The following is a 12,410-nucleotide window of genomic DNA, read 5'->3' on the forward strand; positions in this document are numbered from 1 at the left end:
CACTGTTGGCCCATTAGGGAGTAGGTACTTGAGTGTGGGATGCTGCCTTTTTGCTCATAGCCTTGACTAAACTCGGTCGTTTGTAACGTAGTCGGGCAGAAGGTTTGGAGGTATGTGGGTACCATACTCATATACATTAGAATATATGTTTACTTAAGTGGACTTAAGGTACCCAGAATTGGTAATGCACTATCATTCTTTGGGAATTCTTTTATGTTAAATTATTTTTAAAGTTATGTAACACCTCTTCACCTCACCACCCCAACCTGAGAACTAAAATATTACCAATAACCTTCATCTTCTTGTGAATGGTCCCTGTCCTTTACCTCTCTGCCTGCCCTCAGAAATAGCCTCCATGACTTGTGTTTACACAACTCTCGCATTGTTTTAATGTAGTTTCACATTTATGTGCCTTATTAAGCAATATATTTGTATTAGTTTTTGTGTGTTTTGGAATTTTATCTAGTGTTCTGGACTTTTATTTTCACAAATGTTACTAAATGTCTTAGTCCATTTGGCCCCTCTAACAAAATACCACATTTGTAAGTGTAGCATCCAGCACACACGAGAACCAATATTGGAGACTTTCAGGGGTTCAAAGATGTTATTTTATTGGCCAAGTTTAACCTGCACAGGGGCGAACTCTCAAAGTGTCCAGCGACACAGTGCCCACAAGGAGCTGCAAACGAGAGCCGCGCGCGTGGGAATTTCAAACCAAGCATTTTTGCATAAGGCGGGAAGGCAGGCTGTTTGTTCATTAACCTAGTAATCTCCTGGCTCTAGCTAGCTAGTTTTCTATTTTCTCATTAAAAACTACAAAGCACTGCTTATCTAGCCTACTCGGGGGAGAGCGTCTGCTAGACACAGGATATTTGCTTAACTGCCCTGTGTCTCCCTTATTATTTCCTTTTAGCTACAATGTGGTTCTTGTCAATTAGAGGAAATTTAGTTCTTAATTTTCTTATTCCCAACATTCCCCCGTTTTCTCTTGGGGGTTGTCAAACCCTTGACTCTTCATCACTATGGATAATGGTATAGGGTTGGGATAAAATCATTAGCTTTACTACTTCTATTCTTTCTTTAATAAAGGCTATGACCCTATTTAAAATGTAGGGCCCTATAGTGATCGCTAGCAGGAGTATATCTTAAGGTCTAGTCTACTTTTCTTCTAATTGATTTTCTGGGGATTTTGTCCTCCAAATCTCTATTTGGGGACCCTTTGGCTGCACCCTCCTTTTAGATATACCCACTTTAAATTCTTTTAAAGGACAATGGACGAAGGTCTCATCTTCTTATAACTGCTTCCAGCTGGAAACGGACGTTGTTTTACCCACCCATGGGTCAGGGGTGCCCTGAAAGGGGGCTGCAGCATGGAGGGAGTCCTTCCTATAAGGGAAGGACCTTACAGAATCCTGGTCAGTTGGCTGTCACTAGGAAGTCGCAGGCTCGGTGTCCAAAGGCTGGCATTACTGGACCATTGGCATCCTGGTTATATTCTGGAGGTGACAGACTTGGAAAGAGTTGGAAGGCACAATTAAATCATAACCATTAAATGACAAAGGCAGGGGCTTAGGTATGGCTTATCTGGAGGAAGGTGTACAAGGCATGCTACACCTATCCAAAGCTTTTGTAGTCCATTACACTTTACTCAGGCTGAGGGAATATATTATGATTTCCCTCCTTTCAGATATCTAAACTTTTCCTGTTCAAGCTATTAAGACAGAAAAGGGAAAATCAGTTTTAAAGTGAAGCCCACGGATCGCCCAAACTGCTTACTAACCCAACCACTTAGTTTAGCCAAACCGTTGAGTCTTGGGGGTGATGATGAAAATGGTCTCCTTAAGCGAGGTTTATATTCATTCACTCATTTAACCAATTACTCAGGTAATGAAGTCATAGGCATATGCCCTATGAAAACAGAAGAACACACAGGTTAATTCACACAACAATCCCAAACCAGTCTCTGTGCCTGTGAGACTGTCTTTTGGGAAGACATTCAATTGCAAGGTTCTTCCTGCAATAACATTTAGTAATAGCAAATTCACAGGTCCTCCGTACCTGTAAATTGTACATTTTTGGTGGTATTACAAACTCAGTTTCAACTTTCAAATGAAAACACACTTTCAAGACAGTTAGCTGCACCATTCTGATGTCTAATACTAAGCATTGTGATTTTCCTTGAACCACAATTTTTCTCCTTAAGATCACCCTCACCGTTATTACAGGGACTACTTTGAGTCCTGCTTTTAATTTTGACTGTTCGTTTGCATAAACACACCAAGAGCAGCCTGGATCACTTATGATCCTTGAGTCTACCTTGTTGAAACTCACACAGGGAGCCTTTAGATTGACTTCTCTGTCTGCCCCCTTGGAGCACAGAAGCAGAGCCACACATCTGGCTTCGCCTGTACCAGTTGTTTCACTCAAAACCTTGAGGCTTCCATTGTGCTTACAGGTTTCTTTTGGCCATCTTTCAGGAAAGCAACCTTCGTTCCTTCCCTGGAAAGACTGCCACAAACCACACAACCAACCAAAGTACCAGGCTTTTTCGTGGGCTTATGCTAGCTTCACAAGTCAATCCCAGTTCCTCAGGGCTTTCTGGTGACGACCAGAACCCATACATGCCTCCTTCAGGCGTGACATTCCAGTCAAAGTCATGGTTAACAAAACCACTATTAATGACTGGTCTTATTGAGTTTATGCAAAGAAACCTTATATTATCACTCACTTCTTCAGAATGCCAAATTCTGGAGGGATCAGGTAGGGAGAAAAATACAAACCCTGAAGAAAAATCTTTTCCCTTCTGATATCCACCAGGCTTCTTAAAACCTTTACTTCCACAGACTTTCTGCAACATTCACAAACCCTCTATTTTATACAGCTTCTGATAGCCACCAAGATTGCATTTTTATGCCTTATACCTTCTTTTATTAACTAATACCACATAATTTTTTTCTAAAACTTTCCTACAGAGTGTGAAGTTTCAACTTTCCCTGGAATTCTCAATTTCCTTTTTAGAGCAGATAGAGTGAAATCCAAAACACAGAGTTTCCAGAACAGTACACAAGTAGGGGCATTCTCTTGCACAGAGACATGCTTCTTCAGGCCCGGTCTTTTGGCAGAGACATGCTGCTTTGCCCATGGCTGAAGCACTTATCAGCCCCAAATGACCCTGTCTGGGTCCCAAGTGGCAAAAGCATTCTCCCCAACCGGTTACAGGTAACCTTTCCTAGGTCTTAAAGTACAGAAGGTTTCTGATCAGAAACAACACCAGAAATCTTGCTTGTTTCCTACAAAACCAGAAAACAATTCAGGTTTCCTTTACTCCAGGTTTAAAACTTTCACATCCTTTACACATAATTTTTACACATCCAAATTTAACCATCAATCTCTTTTAATCCTGGTTCCTTTCCCACACTGGGAAGGACTATACTTAAACTCAGTACTCAAACTCAGTATGTGGCAGCTAAAAGTCCCTAACACTACAGGTACCTTCCACTAAAAGTCCCTAGATTTGCAGGGACATCCTGCAGCTTTCTGAAGCTTAGATCTTGCAAACATTCTATAAATCAGATGGTCACCTTTGGACCTCAGTTCATGACCTTCAGAACCAGAGCCATTCCTATCAGAACCAGTTACACAGAGAACCTGACTGATGCAATGGCAACACAGCAGCAGCATATAGCCCATAATCTGGAGAGATCCCTTAGCCCACCACCTTGTCCAGTTCCAAGATGGCTGCGCCCATTCATGCCGGGTCATCCAAGATGGCGGCGCCCATGCACAACCCACCCTCCATGGTGGGGCACTCACGTGGCTCATCCTCCATTTTACCCAAAATGGCGCCACACCCACATGGTTTGCTGTCTGATCCCCACCACGTGTGCAGGCTCGGCTTACAGAGCTGAGGGGTTTGCTTCTTTCCCAAACCCGAGCACAGGTTTCCTTACTGCCACCTGGGCTCCCCGAAACTGTAAGTGAGCAGACAAGGGCAACCTGGGAGCAGGATACTAACCAAACCATTACCCACAGCTCCATTATTCCAAAATGGTATTCAGAAACCAGTTTTCAACCAAAACACTTTCACGTTTCTGCTCCCTCCCCATTTCATTTCCTTTCCACCTTTCCAGGCGTGCTAGGTGGCCGATGCCCTCAGGAGGATCACAGAGAAATTCTCGAGACGGGGAAAACTCCAAAGTCTCACTCTCTTGCACCTGAGGGGGTCGGTCTGCCACGGACAATTGTCATCCTGGCAGAGATGCCAAAAACTGTTACAGAACAAACAAGGGGGGCCTGGGATGATATACTATTATTGAAAGAAGGCCCGGGTCCATTATGTCTGCCGCCCTAGGAAAGACATCTCTCAATGCCAGAGATTTGTGAAAAGGAAAGAAAATGTTTATTTAATGCTATACTAACTTAAAGTAGTGACCTAATGTCTTTATCAAAAAAATCCTCAAGTCCCTAAAAACACCCACAAACACACAGTCCTTCCTTCCTTCCCCCTTTGCTTAGTCCAGAGTACCGTATCTCAGGAAAGGAAATAGAAGTCCATGGCTCAGGTAGTCTTCTGGTTCTTCCTCTCAGGGCTGCCGTGTCTGGGTTTAAATCCCTGCGCCAATCTTCTTCTGCAGCCCCATTTCCGACTCCTCCTACACTCAGCCACACTTGCCCTCAATCTGTTGTCTTCTCCAGCTTTTCTGGTTGCCATCGTGGGTCTGGGCAGGTGTCACCCCATGTCCTGGAGCCAATCTTCTCCCAGCTCCCACGCAGGCACTGTAACTCAGGGGACCTGCCTCCCAGGTCCCATCTTGGGGGGGAGGTCCCTTTCCATCCCCCTGGCCTTGAGTATGGCCATAGCTATTTAGCATATATAAATGACCATGCCATGGATTAGCTGCAAAGCTGCCCTGCATGTTCTTGCTCTGTGTGCCCCTTCCCCCAACTCACACTTGTGGGGGAAGGGGTGAAGACACCTTAAAATCTCCTGGACACCTTGAGTTCCAGACCCCATTTCAAATGCCTATTTGGGGTCCCCTCCCTTGGCTGCACCCTGTAACAATCCCTCCTTTCCAAGTACAGATTTTGCCGCCCCTCTTATAATACGGTCTCTTTCCTCTGATGTAAAGAGAGTCTGCAAAATCTGCTGACAATCATCCCAAATTGGCTGGTGAGTCCTAAAATGGTTTCTAGGAGGGAAATCAATCCCTGGGGTTTCTCAGAAAACGGGGGATCCTGATGCTTCCAATTATACAAATCACTAGTGGAAAAGGGAACACAGATTAACCGTGGGGGTGCCCACGGCGGGGCTTCTGGTGCCGGGGGCGCCTCCCCCCCCCCACCAAAGGCAACGTGGCGTTGCCTCCCGGAGGAGGCAAGATGGCGGCGCCTCCCGCGCCCGTTCCATAGTGAGTTCCCCCTCGTATATGTGGCGGGCTGGAAACTCCACCTATCTCCGGCAAGGAAGAATCAGGCTCCTCCTTGCGGGGATAAGGCAGGGGTGCATTCACAGGATCTAAATGGTCCCCAGCAGCCCTGGTAAGACAGGGTACAGCCTCCACCGTCCCGGGGGCTGGCCTAATGCAGTGACCGGGGTCTCAGTTCCCCTCCGAGGGCCACCCAACATCAAAAGTGGGCCACTCGAATTGACTAAGGGTGCGGAGGAACTCTGGAGCTGGCGAGGGCCCACCATAACCCCTCGCCCTCCTCTGGAAATCTGAGAAGTTCTTTAGCAAACAGTCGAGGGGTGATCCTGGCACCGATTCTTGTTGTCCCATCTGGACCTGGTATGGGGGCTCTAGGATTAAAGCGACAATCACAAAGACAGACCACCCAACAAAGGCAAAACCAAACAGAGTTCGGACACAACAAGGATCATTCACAAGTTTAGGCATAAAATTCAGCAATTGACTTGTGACACAACGCGTAGACAAAACAAGACACAAAATACAATCGCTTGCCCGCCTGGCCTGCCCTCTCGCGAGGTGATGTCGATCTTGGCTAAGGCTGCCCGATCAGAGTCCGGGTTAGACTGCCAGCCGTTATGCCGTACGATCTGACACAGGATCCGCAGGTTAGGGCCCTCTCATGCCCCGTAGGTTTCCCCGTGGGGCTACAAACACAGTCATTCATGAGCTCGTTCACTCACACATTCAAATATTTCAATCGCAGCGTGGCGCAGCACAAAAGGGAAGGGAATCTAACGTGACCAGTCACTACTTATTCCAAAACCAAATTCCAGGGGTGGCGTCCCGCCTCTGGAAGCTCCTGGGTAGATTATCGGCAGCGTCCCACCTACTACCTCAGGATTATTTGCTCCGGAGCCCAAAAACCAGAAACCAAAAGAGGATCCTCAGCGAATACTTACTCAGCTGAGCTGTCCGTCTGGTCTCCAAACCAAAACTCCACCAATAAGGGAGATATCTCGCTGGGGCCTCCATATGTAGCATCCAGCACACGCGAGAACCAATATCGGAGACTTTCAGGGGTTCAAAGATGTTATTTTATTGGCCAAGTTTAACCTGCGCAGGGGCGAACTCTCAAAGTGTCCAGCGACACAGTGCCCACAAGGAGCTGCAAACGAGAGCCGCGCGCGCGGGAATTTCAAACCAAGCATTTTTGCATAAGGCGGGAAGGCAGGCTGTTTGTTCATTAACCTAGTAATCTCCTGGCTCTAGCTAGCTAGTTTTCTATTTTCTCATTAAAAGCTACAAAGCACTGCTTATCTAGCCTACTCAGGGGAGAGCGTCTGCTAGACACAGGATGTTTGCTTAACTGCTCTGTGTCTCCCTTATCATTTCCTTTTAGCTACAATGTGGTTCTTGTCAATTAGAGGAAATTTAGTTCTTAATTTTCTTATTCCCAACATAAGCAACAAAAATTTACTATTCGCCAAGTTCTGGAAGTATAGTTCTGGAGGCTGGAGGGCAGGGTGCAAGCATGGTGGGTGCAAGCACGGTGGGTGACGGCCTTCCTCCAGGTGGCCCACTTCTTGTGCTGGAGAAAGAACTAGGAATCTCTCACGTCTCTTTAATAGGAACATCAATCTGGTTCATGAGGGCTTCGTCCTCGCGACCTAAACACTTCCCAAACGCCCCACCTCTTAAGACCAGCACGTTGGACGCTGGGATTTCAACACAGGAATTCTGAGGGGACATAAGCATTCAGACCTCAGCGCTAAGATTCATCCTTCTTGTTGAGTGAAGTTGTTTCATTCACTTTCACTGCTACATAACAATCTATCATGTGATTGTGCTATAATTATCCATTCTCCAGCTGCTGAACGTTTATGCAATTTCTCGTTTTTCACTATTTCCATCAGTATTGCCTTTTGATATTTCTGTACAAAAATTTCTCTTGAGACCTGACCAGTGTGGCTCAGATGGTTGGGTGTTGTCCTGCAAAGTGAAAGGTCAACCGTTCAACTCCTGGTCAGGACACATGCCAAGGTTGCGGGTTTGGTCCCCTGTCAGGGTGCCCACGAGAGGCAACCAATTGATGTTTCTCACATCGATGTTTCTCTCCTTCTTTCTCCTCCTTTCCCCAAAAGGGAGAGAAAGGAAGGGAGGGGAGGGGAGGGGAGGGGAGGGAAGGAGAGGGAAAGGGAGGGAGGGGAAGGGGAGGGGAAAGGAAGAGAGGGGTAGAGAAGGGAAGGGAAGGGAAGGGAAGGGAAGGGAAGGGAAGAAAAGAAAGATTTCTCTTGGGTGTATTTACCCAGGAGTGGAATTGGTAGGTCTTGGATATGTCAGCGTTCAACATTATATGATAATGTCAAAATATTCAAATTGTCTATACCAGTTGACAATCCTTCCAGCATCCACATCTTCTCTAACACTTAAGGCTTCTTGATTTTTAGCAATGAAGCGGGCGTTAAATGGTGTCTCATCCTGGACTTGTTAGCAATGTCCCTGAGGTTAAGCCATCTGTACCTCCTTGTCTGCGAAATGTCAGTGTTTAGGGTTCGAGGAATTTTGAGGCAGAGCAAGGAAAAATATGACCACAAGGTGGCAGTAGCACCCACAAACTTTATTTGGGTGAGCTTTGACAGATTTGGAAGCAGAAGTCCCTCATGAACCAGACAATTCTGAGACTATGGGGGGAGGGCGGTGGGAACACATCCATAAGCAGAGAGGGCAAGGAAATCCCCAGACATTTAAAGGAAGTTGCTCAGAAGCCCAGCAGGAAATCTGGGGTCAGAAAGCTCCGAGCGAGTCAGCAGCTTGGGGACTTGACACCCGCGAGGTTTATCTTGTCTATGACTGGCAGGTGTCACGTGCAGATTCCAGAAGCACGCGCAGCAGGGGAGGCAGCTCTAAACGGCTAAGAATCTGATTTTGGGGCTGTGTTTAAAACAACTGGGTGTGGGGGAGAGGGGCTGCAGGGTGAGTGGAAAGGTGAAGGGATTGAGCCAAACAAACCAGCCTCACCGACGCGGACCACATTACGGCGAGCAGGGCGGGTGAATGGTGAGGAAGGAACTGGACTTGGGGTGGTGAGCACACAATACAGTGTACGGATGATGGGATACGGAATCGTACACCTGCACCCTGGTTAATTTTGTTAACCAATGTCACATCAATAAATTCAATACAAAGTTTAAAAAAACAATAATAATTTTTTTAAAGATTTTATTTATTTATTTTTAGAGAGGGAAGGGAGGGAGGGAGAGAGAGAGAGACAGACAGACAGACAGACAGACACAGACATCAATGTGTGGTTGTTGGGGGTTATGGCCTGCAACCCAGTAATGTACCCTGGCTGGGAATCGAACCTGGGACACTTTGGTTCCCAGCCCGTGCTCAATCCACTGAGCTACGCCAGCCAGGGCTAAAAAACAATAATAATTTTTTAAAACCTCCTAGAGTGAGCCAGAGTGAAAGAAAAGCAATTAGGGACATCAAGTATGTTTTGTCACAAGTTTTCACCTCCTTTATTAAGAAGATATGGGTTTTTTTGTTTTATAGATTTATTTTCAAAGGGCAAAAATGCTTAGATAATTTAAATACAAGTCTAAACAGAATTACTCTGTCAATGTCAGCAATAATGCCAAAATGTGTTCTCCTGCCAGCTACTCACCTGTATCTTCGGAGTCTTCTATCTGTGAAGGGGTCTTGTTACAGAACAGACCTGGGGGGGTGAACCATATACTATTACTGAATGGACCCCCCCCTTGTGCTCCCGGGGTCCCCCCCCATACTTGGTTTGCCTTGTCTGCCGGCAGGGAAAGATGTCTCTCAATGCCAGAGATTGGTGAAAAGGAAAGGAATTATTTATTTAAAAGTTATACAGACTTAGAGTAATGACTTAATGTCTTCATTAAAAGTCCTTTAGAATACCCACAAATACACATAGTCCTTCTCCCTCTGCCCATTTCAGGGTACCATATCTCAGGAAAAGAAGTAGAAGTTCATGGCTCAGGTAGCCCCTTGGTTCCTGGCACCATCAGCTGTGTGACTGACGCCGCTACTTCCAGTTAATCCAAAACCATGTGGCATCTTCTCACGGCCCACCAGCAAGAGTCCTTTCACTCCTTTCCTTCCCAGCAAGGTCTCTCCTGCTTCCTAAGCCACGTGGTCCCAACCATCCAGCATGGTTGCCCTGCCTGGGTTTAAATCCCAGCACCAATCTTCCTCTGCAGCCCCATTTCTGACTCCTCCCACAATCAGTTACACCTGCCAACATTCCCATATTTTTCCAGCTTTCCTGGGCTGCCACAGTAAGTCCAGGCAGGTGTGGCCCCATGGCATGGAGCCAATCATCTCCAAGGTCTCATGCAGGTGCTGTAACCAGGGGGAGTTGCCTCCCAGTTACATCATGGGTTGAAGTCACTTTCATCCCCCTGGCTCAAAGTATGGCCACAGATATTTAACATATCCAAGAAACCAGTTAAAGGTTATAGATATGTTAAATGACCATGCCTGAGCTTATTTGCAAAACTGTTGCTATGGAAAACAGTTCTCAATAGCCCTGCTCCATGTGTCCCATCCCTGAGTTCAGACTCGAGGGGGTGAGGAGATCCATATTTTTAATATTTCTTGAACATCTTGAGTTCTGGGCCCCATTACAAATCCCTATATGGGGGGTCCCCTGGCTGCACCCTCTTATAATCTGATAGTTTATTCACACACATCCTTCTTACCTGCAGTGTAATCTACAACTTCTTGTGGATGCATCAGCTTTTTCCCATCTATATCAGGAATTTCAAACTGAAATGCATCTTCCATGGCCATGAGAATCTCCACTTGGTCCACACTGTCTAAGCACAGGTCTCTCATAGAACGAGAACTTACTGAGAGCTTTTCTGAGTCAATCTGCCATAGTTTCATGATGTAAAGGACGGGGTCCTTGACCCCCCCTAATGTCAGAGGGGGTGCTTCACTATACTGGTGGCTCAGCTGTGTCACTCTACCTGCTACCTGCATGAGCTCAGGCCATGCCTGTGTCCCCACAGGGCCCAGCGTGGTGCTGAGTGGCCAGCAGTGGAACCCGGGGCAGTGGCCCCAAGGTCATGGGAAGCTGGCAGACACAGGAGGAAGACATGAGCCACTACGGCTATGCTGACCCAGCCTGCACTCACCCTGGTTTTACTTCAATATCAATGTCTTTCAATATTGGTTGTGTTGATCAAGAGATCCAGACTGCATTGTATGAGACACTGACTGACCTGATCTCTGTTCTCTGCTTTTCTGAGCTTTTTTTCCTATTCTTCTGATGATAAGATTTTTTAAAAAAAAATTATTTTAGAGTTCTGGCCAAGATGGAGGTGTAGGTAGAAACCCTTCACTTACTCACACAACCAGAAGGAGGATAACAACAAATCTAAAAACAATAAACTACCAGAAGTGCAAGAAAATCAAACTGCATGGAACTCCAACAACCAAGAAATTAAAGAAACATTCAGTGGAGGGAGACAGACAGCCGGGTGGGCGGAGAAGACCCGTGGCAAGGCGGGGGACCGCACGAGCAAGGCAGAGCTGACAGAACTGTAACAGGGTGCAGCCAAGAGGGGGGCCCCAAATAAGGATTTGAAATGGGGTCCAGAACTCAAGGTGTCCAGGAAATATTAGGATGTCCTCACCCCTTCCTGCCACAGGTGTGGGTTGGGGGAAGGGACACATGGAGCAGGGCCATTGAGAGCTTTTTTGCATAGCAACAGTTTTGCAGCTAACCTCTGGTGTGGTCATTTAACATATCTATAACATTTAACTGGTTGCACAGATATGTTAAATAGCTATGGCCATGCTCTGAGTCAGGGGGATGGAAGTAACTTCCCCACCAAGATGTAACTGGGGGGCAGTTCCCCCGAGTTACAGCGCCTGGGTGGGAGCTTGGAGAAGATTGGCTCCATGATGTGAGGCTACGCCTACCCAGACTCAGGATGGCAGCCCAGTAAAGCTGGAAGGATATGAGAGTGCTGGCAAGTGTAGCCGGTTGTGGGAGGAGTCAGAAATGGGGCTGCAGAGGAAGATGGGTGCAGGGATTTAAACTCAGACACAGCAGCCCCGGGAGGGAGAACCACATGGTTCTGGCTAAGTGGAGACTCCTGCGGCCATTGTGCAGAGAGGACCATGCAGCTTTGCCAGGATGGGGACCCCCACAGCTTTAGAAGGGGGAACCACCACCCAGCTTTAGCAGAGATCCTGGCGACACAACTGATGGTGCCAGGCACTGAGGGAGGCCTACCACCTGAGCACGGATTACTGGGAAGAACCAGGGGCTGCCTGAGCCACGGACTTCTATTTCTTTTCCTGAGATACGGTACCCCAGATTGGGCAAAGAGGGGAAGGAAGGATTGTGTGTGTTTGTGGGTGTTTTAAGGGACTTTGGGATTTTGATGAAGACATTAGGTCACTACTTTAAGTCTGTATAGCATTAAATAAACATTTCCTTTCCTTTTTACAAATCTCTGGCATTGAGAGATGTCTTTCCTCTGGCGGCGGACATAATGAACCTGGGGTGTTCCTTTCAGTAATAGTATATCGCCCTCGGCCTGCCTTTGGCCCCCTTTTTGTTCTGACAGAACTAGAAACTAAGACTCAAAGCTAGCTGTAAATGACAGACGGGGTTGCCATGGCCAGAGAAACTCCCAGTCTCACACAGAGTTCATTGGAAAGAGGGGCTGGAGCCAAGCCAGCAGGCTGCATTGTTCCCTCCTTGGCCCCTCCCTTAGAGAGTGCAGCAGTGCCACAAGGAGAATAGCAGCAGTGCCCCGCCCTGGAGAATACCCGAGGCCCCTCCCCCTTACAACACAACTTGTGTGCTGAGGCAAAGAAATATGGCCCAAATGAAAGAACAAATCAAAACTTCAGAAAAAGAGCTAAGTGATGAATAGATAGCCAACCTATATGATGCAGAGTTCAAAACACTGGTAATCAGGATGCTCACAGAACTGATTGAACTTGGTTGCAAAA

The 12,410-nt window shown here is 46.8% G+C and overlaps 1 long non-coding RNA gene across 1 annotated transcript; it reads right to left on the reverse strand.

Moving 5' to 3' along the window:
• Positions 1-6,057: 6,057 nt before the first annotated feature.
• On the reverse strand, positions 6,058-10,795 carry LOC118498118. The gene is made up of 3 exons (XR_004900640.1): positions 10,784-10,795; positions 6,398-6,402; positions 6,058-6,143 (listed from the first exon to the last, which is right to left on the reverse strand). It is a non-coding gene; the product is annotated as an uncharacterized LOC118498118 (long non-coding RNA).
• Positions 10,796-12,410: the final 1,615 nt, after the last annotated feature.

This window comes from Phyllostomus discolor, chromosome 14 (genome assembly GCF_004126475.2).
Source record: "Phyllostomus discolor isolate MPI-MPIP mPhyDis1 chromosome 14, mPhyDis1.pri.v3, whole genome shotgun sequence".
Taxonomy (NCBI): domain Eukaryota; kingdom Metazoa; phylum Chordata; class Mammalia; order Chiroptera; family Phyllostomidae; genus Phyllostomus; species Phyllostomus discolor.